Here is an 11,629-nt window from a genome sequence, read left to right as displayed (position 1 = left end):
AACCAGCTTTCTAATTGGAAATAAAAAAGAGAGAGAGAGAGTGGAGAATCGCTTAAATTACTGAAAGAAAAAAAAAGAAAAGCAAAAAACTCAACCCAGAATTCTATACACAGTGTAAACTGTCTTTTACAAATGGAGGCAAAGGAGGACTTTTTAGACATACAAAATTTAAAATATTTCATCTCCGTCAGACCCACAGCCCATCAGATATTAAAGAAAGGCCTTTGAGTAGAAAAAATGTGACATCAAAAGGAGGTACAAATCTACAAATCTACACAAAAGTAATACCTAAAGGAACAAAGGGCACTAGAAATGATAAATACATGGACAGATATGCAGTAACTTTTCTCTTTTACTTAAATCTCTTTGAAAATATAACTCTCTTGAAAAATTAATATACTGTGGGGTTTATAATATTAAATGCATTATGTATGGAAATGATAACATAAAAGCTGCAGGGTTCTTATTCTGTATGTAAAATGTTAAGACATTAATTGAAAGTAGATTGATAATTTAACCATAAAAACTACATACCTTAAACCACCCACTAAAATAAAACAAAATTTATAACTAATAAGTCATAAGGGGGGACAAAAATTGTAGAAAATACTTAATTCAAAAGAAAACACAGAAAGGGGAAAAAGCAAAGAACATGTGAGATATAAAATCAATAGAAGATAACAGACTTAAACCTAACCATATCAATAATCACATGAAATAAATGATCTGAACACTCCTAATTAAAAACCAGAGGTAGAGGGCACCTGGGTGGCTCAGATGGTTAAGCATCTGCCTTTGACTCAGGTCATGATCTCAGGGTCCTGGGATCGAGTTCTGCATCGGGCTCCCTGCTCCTTGGGAGCCTGCTTCTCCCTCTACCTCTCCCTCTCTCTCATGAATAAATAAATAAAATCTTTAAAAAAAAAAATCAGAGGTAGAATGGAGAAATGAACAAGACCCAAATACTTGCTCCATATAACAAACACACTTTAAATATAAAAACACAAATAGGCTATAAGTAAAAGGATGAAGCTGGCTGCACCAGCTGCAATCCCACCAACAGTGTAGGAGGGTTACCCTTTCTCTGGATTCTCCCCAACATCTGTCATTTCCTGACTTGTCAATTTTAGCCATTCTGACCCATGTGAGGTGGTATCTCATTGAGGTTTTGATTTGGATTTCCCTGATGCCAAGCGATGTTGAGCAATTTTTTTCATGTGTCTGTTGGCCATTTGGATGTCTTCTTTGGAAAAATTTCTGTGCATGTCTTCTGCCCATTTCTTGACTGGATTCTTTGATCTTTGGGTGTTGAGTTTGATAAGTTCTTTATAGATTTTGGATACTAGCCCTTTATCTGATATGTCATTTGCAAATATCTTCTCCCATTCTGTCGGTTGCCTTTTGGTTTTGTTGACTGTTTCCTTTGCTGAGCAAAAGCTTTTTATCTGGATGAATTCCCAATAGTTCATTTTTGCCCTTGCTTCCCTTGCCTTTGGTGATGTGTCTAGGAAGAAGTTGCTGCAGCTTGAGGTCGAAGAGGTTGCTGCTTGTGTTCTCCTCAAGGATTTTTATGGATTCCTGTCTCACATTTAGGTATTTCATCTATTTTGAGTTTATTTTTGTGTGTGGTGTAAGGAAATGGTCCAGTTTCATTCTTCTGCATGTGGCTGTCCAATTTTCCCAACACTACTTGTTGAAGAGACTTTTTTTTTTTCCATTGGACATTCTTTCTTGATTTGTCGAAGATTACTTAACCATAGAGTTGAGGGTCGATTTCTGAGCTCTCTATTTTGTTCCATTGATCTATGTGTCTGTTTTTGTGCCAGTACCATACTGTCGTCATGATTACAGCTTTGTAATAGAGCTCGAAGTCTGGAATTGTGATGCCACCGGCTTTGCTTTTCTTTTTCAACATTCCTCTGGCTATTTGGGGTCTTTTCTGGTTCCATACAAATTTTAGGATTATTCAATTTCTTTGAAAAAAGTTGATGGTATTTTGATAGGGATTGCATTGAATTAATAGTTTGTTCTAGGTAGTGTAGACATTTTCACAATATTGGTTCTTCCAATCCATGACCATGGAACGTTTTTCCATTTCTTTGTGTCTTCCTCAATTTCTTTCATGAGTGTTCTATAGTTTTCTGAGTACAGATCCTTTGCCTCTTTGGTTAGATTTATTCCTAGGTATCTTATGGTTTTGGGTGCAACTGTAAATAGGATCGACCCCTTAATTTCTCTTTCTTCTGTCTTGTTGGTGTATAGAAATGCAACTGATTTCTGTGATTTGATTTTATATCCTGTCACTTTACTGAATTCCTGTATGAGTTCTAGCAGTTTTGTGGTGGAGTCTTTTGGGTTTTCCACATAAAGTATCATATCATCTGCAAAGAATGAGAGCTTCACTTCTTCTTTGCCAATTCAGATGCCTTTTATTTCTTTTTGTTGTCTGATTGCTCAGGCTACAACTTCTAGTAGTATGTTGAACAGCAGTGGTGATAGTGGACATCCCTGCCATGTTCCTGACCTTAGGGGAAAAGATCTCAGTTTTTTCCCCATTGAGTATGATATTCCCTGTGGGTTTTTCATACATGGCTTTTATGATATTGAGGTATGTACCCTCTATCCCTACACTGTGAAGAGTTTTAATCAAGAAAGGATGCTGTACTTTGTCAAATGCTTTTTCTGCATCTATTGAGAGTATCATATGGTTCTTATTTTAGGGGTATAGATATTTACAAATGTTAGATCTTCTTGTTGGATAGACCCTTTAAGTAGGATATAGTGTCCTTCCTCATCTCTTATTATAGTCTTTGATTTAAAATCTTATTTGTCTGATATAAGTATTGGCACCCCAGCTTTCTTTTGATGTCCATTAGCATGGTAAATGGTTTTCCACCCCCTCACTTTAAACCTGGTGGTTTCTTTGGGTCTAAAATGAGTCTCTTGCAGACAGCCTATCAATGGGTCTTGTTTTTTTATCCAATCTGATAGCCTGTGTCTTTTGATTGGGGCATTTAGCCCATTTACATTCAGGGTAACTATTGAAAGATATGCATTTAGTGCTATTGTATTGCCTGTATGGTGACTGTTACTGTATATTGTCTGTGTTCCTTTCTTGTCTATGTTACTTTTAGGCTCTTTCTTTGCTTAGAGGACCCCTTTCAATATTTCTTGAAGGGTTGGTTTGGTGTTTGCAAATTCTTTTAGTTTTCATTTGTCCTGGAAGCTTTTTATCTCTCCTTCTATTTTCAATGACAGCCTAGCTGGATATAGTATTCTTGGCTGCATATTTTTCTCGTTTAGTGCTCTGAATATATCATGCCCGTTGTTTCTGGCCTGCCAGGTCTCTATAGATAGGTCTGCTGCCAATCTAATGTTTCTACCATTGTAGGTTACAGATCTCTTGTCCCTAGCTGCTTTCAGGATTTTCTTTGTCTCTGAGATTTGTGAGTTTTACTCTTAGATGTCAGGGTGTTGACCTATTTTTAATTGATTTTGAGGGGGGTTCTCTGTGCCTCCTGGATTTTGATGACTGTTTCCTTCCCCAAGTTAGGAAGTTCTCTGCTATAATTTGCTCCAATATATCTTCTGCCCCTCTCTTTCTTCTTCTTCTGGGACCCCAATTATTCTAATGTTGTTTTGCTTTACGGTATCACTTATCTCTCGAATTCTTGCCTCGTGATCCAGTAGTTGTTTATCTCTCTTTTTTCTCAGCTTCTTTATTCTCCATCATTTGGTCTTCTGTGTAACTAATTCTCTCTTCTGCCTCATTTATCCTAGTAGTTAAAGCTTCCATTTTTGGTTGCACCTCATTAATAGTCTTTTTGATTTCAACTTGGTTAGATTTTAATTCTTTTATTTCTCCAGAAAGTGATTCTCTAGTACCTTCTATGCTTTTTTCAAGCCCAACTAGTATCTTTATAATCGTCATTCTGAACTCTAGTTCCAACATCTTACTAATGTCTGTATGGATTAGGTCCCTGGCAGTCGGTACTGCCTCTTGTTCTTTTTTTTTTGAGGTGATTTTTTCCATCTTGTCATTTTGTCCAAAGGAGAATAGATGAATGAGAGAACAAAATGCTAACAGGGTAACAACGATCCAGAAAAACATACACTAAACAAATGAGAAGAGACCGAAACCAGGGGGAAATGAAAGGGGGAAAAAAAAAAAGAGTATGATCCGGCTGGTGAAAATAACAGAGCCACATACTAGATTTTTGGTGTATTTTCGCCTGTTAGAAGAAATTGCCTCCCAAAATTTTAAAGAAAGAAAAACATATATATACAAAATAAGGGTAAATACGATGAAGGGATGGAATATGACTGTAAAGTTAAAAAATAAAAAGATTTTAAAAAAGGATTCATGATAAGAAGTTGGTTGAAAAAAGAATGAAAAATATTTAAAGAAAGAGATAGAATGCGATCAGGCGGCAGACTAGGACAATGTCATATACTAGATTTAGGGTATATTTTGGTCTGTTAGAGGAAACTGTTTCCTAAAATTTTAATGAAAGAAAAATTTATGTATATATACAAAAAATAAGGTTAAATACAATTAAAAGATAGAATATGACTGTAAAAATGAAAAATTAAAAAATATTTTAAAAAAGTAATTGATATGATGTTGGTTGAAAAGGGAAAGAAGAAAAATTCAACTAAAAATAGAAAAAAAATTAAATTATAAAATTAAAAATATGAAATGCTTCACAAATTTGTGTGTCATCCTTGTGCAGTGGTCATGCTGATCTTCTTTGCAACGTTCTAATTTTAGTATATGTGCTGCCGAAGCAAGCACTAAATTAGTCTTTTTAAAAAAAGATTTTTTATTTTAGAGAGAAAGCGGGAGAGAGAAAGAGCATGAGTGAGGGAGGGGTGTGGAGTGGGGGGAAGGGAGAGAATCTCAAGCATCCTCAATGCTAAGCACAGAGCCCTGTGTAGGCTGATCCCATCACCCTGAGATCATCACCTGAGCTGAAACTAAGAGTCAGATGCTCAAAGTACTGAGTCACCCAGGTGCCCCAATTACAGTCTTTTTTTAATGCTCAGATTGTCTTCTCATATGCCAATGAGAGCTTCTTCAGGTTGACTTAAATGTCCTTTTCACATGACCACATTAGGCTTTGACAAATTCTTTGATTGCTGGTAAAGAGATGTTCTAAGATTCATCTTGTACATTCATATCCTGCCATAGACCTGAAATCAGCTATTTCCCCAAACACCTCTGATTCCTTTAGTGGAAATTATGTTTAGAGACCAAAAGTGGATGTTCTTTGCCATTGGGTTGCTACTGATTCTTGCTCTTTTTAGTGTATACAGCTAGAAATACATATTTTTAGAAAGAAAATATAAATTATAAGTTTATACTGGTATTACAAATTCAAATTTAAGACTATAGAGTTTTACTCGACCTATCTGATTTTATATTTATATCTTTTTTCCTACATTGAAATCTTGGTTCTAATAATATTAACATGTATTCTAGTTCCTTTATATACACATAAAATAGTTCCAAAATAATACTTAAATTATTGCTACTAATTGTATTGTTTGTAGTTTAAGATTTCTCTCTCTCTTTCCCTTACCCTATAACTTACTAGAGATATATAGTCAAAATGCATTGTCTTAAAGTCACTTGAAATAATTCTCTTCTTTGAATGGTTATGCTATCATGCAATTACTCTTTTGAAAAATATTGTATCATTTAGATTTTTTTATCTTTTATTTTTATTTTTTATTTTTTTAAAGATTTTATTTATTTACTTGAGAGAGAGAGACAGCGAGAGAGGGAACACAAGCAGGGGGAGTGGGAGAGGGAGAAGCAGGCTTCCCGCAGAGCAGGGAGCCTGATGCAGGGCTCGATCCCAGGACCCTGAGATCATGACCCAAGCCGAAGGCACTCGCTTAACTGACTGAGCCATCCAGGTGCCCCTCATTTAGAGTTTTTTAATGGCTTATAAATTGAAAGGGATATATTTGTTCATGTAATTAAAAAGAAAATAAGAAGACAGGCACAGACTGGGAGAGAATAACTGCAAAAGATATATCTAATAAATAACTGTTAGCCACAATATACAAAGAACTCTTAAACTTCAATAATAAGAAAATGAGCAACCTAATTTTAAAAAGTAAAAGGCCTCACTAAAAAAATACACCTGGCACATGACCCTATGCAAAGATGCTCCACATCATATGGAATCAGGAAATTAAAACAATTAGATACTACCACATACCTATTAGAATGGCCAAAATCCAGGACACTAACACCACGTAATGCTGGTGAGGCTGTGGAACAATAAATCCCTCATTCATTGCTGGTAGGAATGCAAAAGGTATGGCTAGTCTGGAAGACAGTTTGGCAGTTTCTTACAAAACTATACACACTCCTACCATATGATCCAGCAATAATACTCCTTGGTATTTACACAAATGAGTTGAAAACTTCGTCTACACAAAAACTTGCAGACTGATTTTTTAGTAGCTTTATTCATAATTTTCAAAGCTTGAAAGCAACCATAATAATATCCTCTAGTATGTGAATGAATAAATGGTGGGACACACAAACAATGGAATATCATTCAGTGCTAAAAAGAAATGAGCTATCATGCCTTGAAAAGATGGGGTGGGGAGTACTTAAATGGATATTACTATGTGAATGAAGTCATGAAAAGGCTGCATACTACATAATTCCAACTAACTAACATACTGGAAAAGGCAAAATTATGGAGACAGTAAAATTTGATCAGCGATTGCCAGGGAGGAAGGAATGACTGGTAGAGCACAAAGGATTTTTAGGTTAGTAAGACTTTCCTACACGATACTACAATGATGGACACATGCCATTTCACATTTGTCCAAACCCACCGAAAGTACAATACCAAGAGAGAAATTTAGTTTAAACTTTGGGTGATAATGATGGGTCACTCTAGATTCATCAACTGTAAAAAATGTTCATTCTGGTGTGGGATGTTGACAATTGGAGAGACAATGTTTGTGCAGGGGCTATAAGAGAATTCTTTGTACTTTCTGATCAATTTTGCTGTGAACCTAAACTGCTCTAAAAATATATTAAAAAATGTGAAAGTTAGTAAGGCTTGATCTAATGGTTAAAATGATATCACCAAGGACTTGACTTTCCCCTCTATCTCTTCTTTGCTTTCTGAGGTGTTTTATCTGTAATATTCCTTATGGTGGCTTCCTCTAAAATCTTCATATTTGTAAATTATAGTGATAGCTTAAGTCTTACATTCTCATAGAAATAGAGAACATAAGAGAGATAGTCTCTTTTAGAGACTCTTTGACAGATTGGGGAGGAAGTGTTTCTCCCTTAGAAACAGAATGTTCTCCCTGAAATTCATTGGCCCTGATTACGTTTTGTGTACAACCCTGAGGTAATCACTGAGGCAGTGGTATAGAATAGATTGATGGAGGGAGGTTAATCAAGAAAGGGATAGAAAACCCAACACTGATCATTTGTGTAAGGGAATGGTTCTTCAGAAGAAATAAAAGGTTAATAGATGCATTTTTTATTTCTCATTTCTTCCTGTGAATTTGAGTTATCATCCTTTCAGTGTTTCCTATCAGCTTGAAGGACTTCCTTTAGAATTTCTTTGAGAGCATTTTGCTCAAACTCTTTTATTCTTTGTTTAGGAATATTTTTATTTCAGCTCATTTTTGAGGAAGAAATTGGTTGGATACAGAATTCTTAGATGATTTTTTAAAATCAGCATTTGAATACTGTACATTATTCCATTGCTTTCTGGCATTGTTCCTGATAAAATGTTAGTCATTAATCATATAGATACTCTTATACATGATGATTGTTTTTTTTCTTAGTCTTCTCAAGATATTTTCTTTGTCTTTGGTTTTCAAGGCTGACTATAATGTTTCTAGAAGTTGATCTCTTTGTGTTCATTCTCTTTGGGATTGGTTGAGATTCCTGGATCTGCAGATTAATGTTTTTCATCAAATTGTAGAAGTTTCCAGTTATCATTTTTTCAAATACTGTTTTCAGTACTTTTCTCTCTCTCATCTCTTTTGGGAACTCTAATTACACTTACATTGGTATATGTGACCTTTTCCTATAGATCTGAGGCTCTTTTTCTTTTCTCTTCAGTCTTTTTTCTCTTTGGTTATTAGATAGTATAATTTCTATTTCTTTCTTCTGCCATCTTGAATTGGCTATTAAAATTATCCAGTGAAATATTTATTTAAATTATTGTATTCTTCAATTCTAGGATTATCATTTGGTTCTTTTTCAATTTACATATCCTTTTTGAGAATCTCTCTTAGTTGACTCGTTGTCATACTCAACCTAAATTTGTTAAACACAATTTCATTTATTGGATATGTTGTACATATTTATAGTAGATGCTTTGAAGTCTTAGTACTCTATATCCTATGTCTGGGAATATTAAGAGACGGTTTCTATTGACTGATTTTAACCTGAATATGGGTTATAATTCCCAGTTTCTTTACAGATATCATATTTTTTATTGAAAATTGGACATTTCAGATAATTTTTGTAGCAACTTTGGATTCTGAGGGCATTTTTGAAGGTTGTTGTTAGTACTTTTTTGTTTGTTTCTGTGTTTCCTAACTTGCCTAGGGTAAATCTATAATATGTATCTCCTGCAGTGCGGGGCTACTGAAATCTATTCAGATTTTAGTTTGTTTTTAATTTTTGTTTTATTTTGCTTTGTGTTTGTTGTTGTTGTCATTCTAACTTGTAAGCCTACTATTAGAAATTGACCTTCATGTCCACAGATTAGTAGTCACTGGATGATTTGACAGAGATTGTGTTTAAATGCCAGAGCTGACAGTTTTACCCAGCTTTGGGTGGTGGCCAATGGTGGACTCCATCTTCCCATCCAGAGGGTAAGGCAGCATAAACAGAGCCAGGCACCCCATGCCCCACCACCTGCAGCCTGCTGCCTCTTGCCTCAGCACCCAGATGTAGGCCATCAGGTGTCTGGTGGTAGGAGACAGATCTATAGGTAAAACTTGCCTACTGATCAGTTACACAACCAATGCATTTCCTGGAGAATATATTCCCACTGTCTTTGACAACTACTCTGCCAATGTTATGATAGATGGAAAACTGGTGAATTTGGGCTCATGGGATACAGCTGGATAAGAAGATTATGAGTGATTACATCCCCTATCCTATCTGTGAACAGATGTATTTTTTTTTAAGTTTTTATTTAAATTCTAGTTAGCTAACATATAGTGTAATATTGGTTTCAGGAGCAGAATTTAGTGATTCATTATTTACATATAATAACCATTGTGCATCACAACAAATGCCCTCCTTAATAATCACCCATTTAGCCTGTCCCCTGCCCAACTCCCCTCCAGCAACCCTGTTTGTTCTCTATAGGTAAGGTTTGCCTTAAAGTTTGCCTCCCTCTCTCTATCTGCTTCCCCTATGTTCATGTATTTTGTTTCTTAAATTCCACATATCAGCAGGATCATATGATACTTGGCTTTCTCTGATGGACTTATTTTGCTTAGCATAATACACTCTAGCTCCATCCATGTCATTGCACATGGCAAGATTTCATTCTTTTTGATGGCTGAGTAATATTCCATTGTAAATATGTTTGTGTGTGTGTGTGTGTGTGTGTGTACCACATCTTCTGTATCCATTCATCAGTCAGTGGAATTTTAGGCTTGCTTTTGTCATAATTTGGCTATTGTTGATCATGCTGCTATAAACATTAGGGTGCATGTGCTCCTTCAAATCTGTATTTTTGTATCCTTTGGGTAATACCTATAGTGCAATTGCTTGGTTGTAAGGTAGTTCTACTTTTAACTATTTGAGGAACCTCCCTACTGTTTTCCAGAGTGGCTGCACCAGTTTGCATTCCCACCAACAGTGTAAGAGGGTTCCCCTTTAGAGAAAGGGGACAAACATCCTCATCAACATCTGTTGTTTCCTGTGTTGTTAATTTTAGCCATTCTGACAGGTGTGAGATAGTATCTCATTGTGGTTTTGATTTGTATTTCCCTGATAATGAGTGATGCTGAGCATCTTTTCATGTGTCTGTTAGCTATCTGTATGTCTTTTTTGGAAAAATGTCTGTTCATGCCTTCTGCCCATTTCTTAACTAGATTATTTGTTTTTTGGGTGTTGAGTTTGATTTCTTTATAGATTTTGGATACTAACCCTTTATCAGATGTGTCATTTGCAAATATCTTCTCCCATTCCATAGGTTGCCTTTTAGTTTTGTTGTTTCCTTTGCTGTGCAGAAGCTTTTTATCTTGATGCAGTCTTAATAGTTCATTTGTGCTTTTGTTTCCTTTGCCTCTGGAGATGTGTCTAGTAAAAAGTTGCTATGACAGAGGTCAAGAGGTTGCTGCCTGTGTTCTCCTCTAGGATTCTGATGGCTTATTGTCTCACATTTAGGTCTTTCATCTGTTTTGAATTTGTGTATGGTGTAAGAAAGTGGTCCAGTTTCATTCTTCCACATGTTACTATCCAGTTTCCCAACACCATTCATCAAAGACACTTTTTTTTTTTCACTGAATATTCTTTTCTACTTTGTTGAAGATTAGTTGACCATATAGTTTCTGGGTTTTCTCTTCTTTTCCATTGACCTATGTATCTGTTTTTATGCCAGTATCATACTGTCTTGATGACTACAGCTTTGTAATATAGCTTAAGTCTAGAATTGTGATGGCTCCAGCCTTGCTTTTCTTTTTCAAGATTGCTTTGACTCTTCAGGGTCTTCTGTGGTTCCACACAAATTTTAGGATTGTTTGTTCTAGCTCTGTGAAAAATGTTGGTGGTATTTTGATAAGAATTGCATTAAATGTGTGGATTGCTTTGGGCAGTATAGGCATTTTAACAATATTTGTTCTTCAAATCCATGAGCATAGAATGTTTTTCCATTTAAATAGATGTATTTTTTTAACAGATGTATTCTTAATTTGCTTTGCTCTTTTGAGCCCTGCATCTTTTGAAAATGTTTGAGCAAAGTAGTGCCCTAAAGTGTGACCACCACTGTCCTAACACTCCCATCATCCTGGTGGAGACTAAATGTGATCTCAAGGATGACAAAGACATGATTGAGAAACTGAAGAAGAAGCTGACTCCCATCACCTACCCATAGGGTTTGGCCATGGCTAAGATCAGTGCTCTCAAATACCTGGACTGCTCAACTCTCACACAGCAAGATCTCAAGACAGTATTTGATGAAGCTAATGGAGCAGGTCTCAGCCTCCCTCCCATCAAAAAGAGGAAGAGAAAATGCCTGCTGTTGTAAATGTCTGGGGCCCTCTCCTGCCCTGTCCCCCTTGGAAACTTTGGTATGCTTTGCTCAATAATGATGGAGGCTTTGCCTCAATGCCAAATTTTTGTTACAGATTAGTTTTTCCATAAAACCATTTTGAACAACAACAACAAAAAGCCTGGAGCCAAGTAAGACTTATATGTTGTGTGTATAGTGTGTATAAGATGAGAAAGAACATTCAATGTATAAGCCATTTATATATCTGTCCTGGTTTTTACCTGCTACTGGACTTTTTGAGTTTCCAGGGTCTATATGCACAAGCTCATGATATGACAAGAGTGTTTAAATAGCTCAGGGCCTTTCCAGTCTACTCTCCTGGAAGGCCTTTTTAGTTCTTG

General features: G+C 35.8%; 1 non-coding gene and 1 pseudogene across 1 annotated transcript; one reads left to right on the top strand and one right to left on the bottom strand.

Annotated features, from left to right (window-relative positions):
• Positions 1 to 4,688: 4,688 nt before the first annotated feature.
• Positions 4,689 to 4,795, bottom strand: LOC123325574. The gene has a single exon (XR_006540513.1). It is a non-coding gene; the product is annotated as a U6 spliceosomal RNA (small nuclear RNA).
• A 4,155-nt stretch (positions 4,796 to 8,950) lies between these two features.
• On the top strand, positions 8,951 to 11,264 carry LOC110583456 (annotated as a pseudogene).
• The last annotated feature ends 365 nt before the right edge of the window (positions 11,265 to 11,629 follow it).

The sequence above is a fragment of the Neomonachus schauinslandi genome, chromosome 8 (genome assembly GCF_002201575.2).
Source record: "Neomonachus schauinslandi chromosome 8, ASM220157v2, whole genome shotgun sequence".
NCBI classification, from domain to species: domain Eukaryota; kingdom Metazoa; phylum Chordata; class Mammalia; order Carnivora; family Phocidae; genus Neomonachus; species Neomonachus schauinslandi.
The sequence above is the reverse complement of the archived record's forward strand: the minus strand, read 5'-3'. Positions and strand labels throughout refer to the sequence as shown.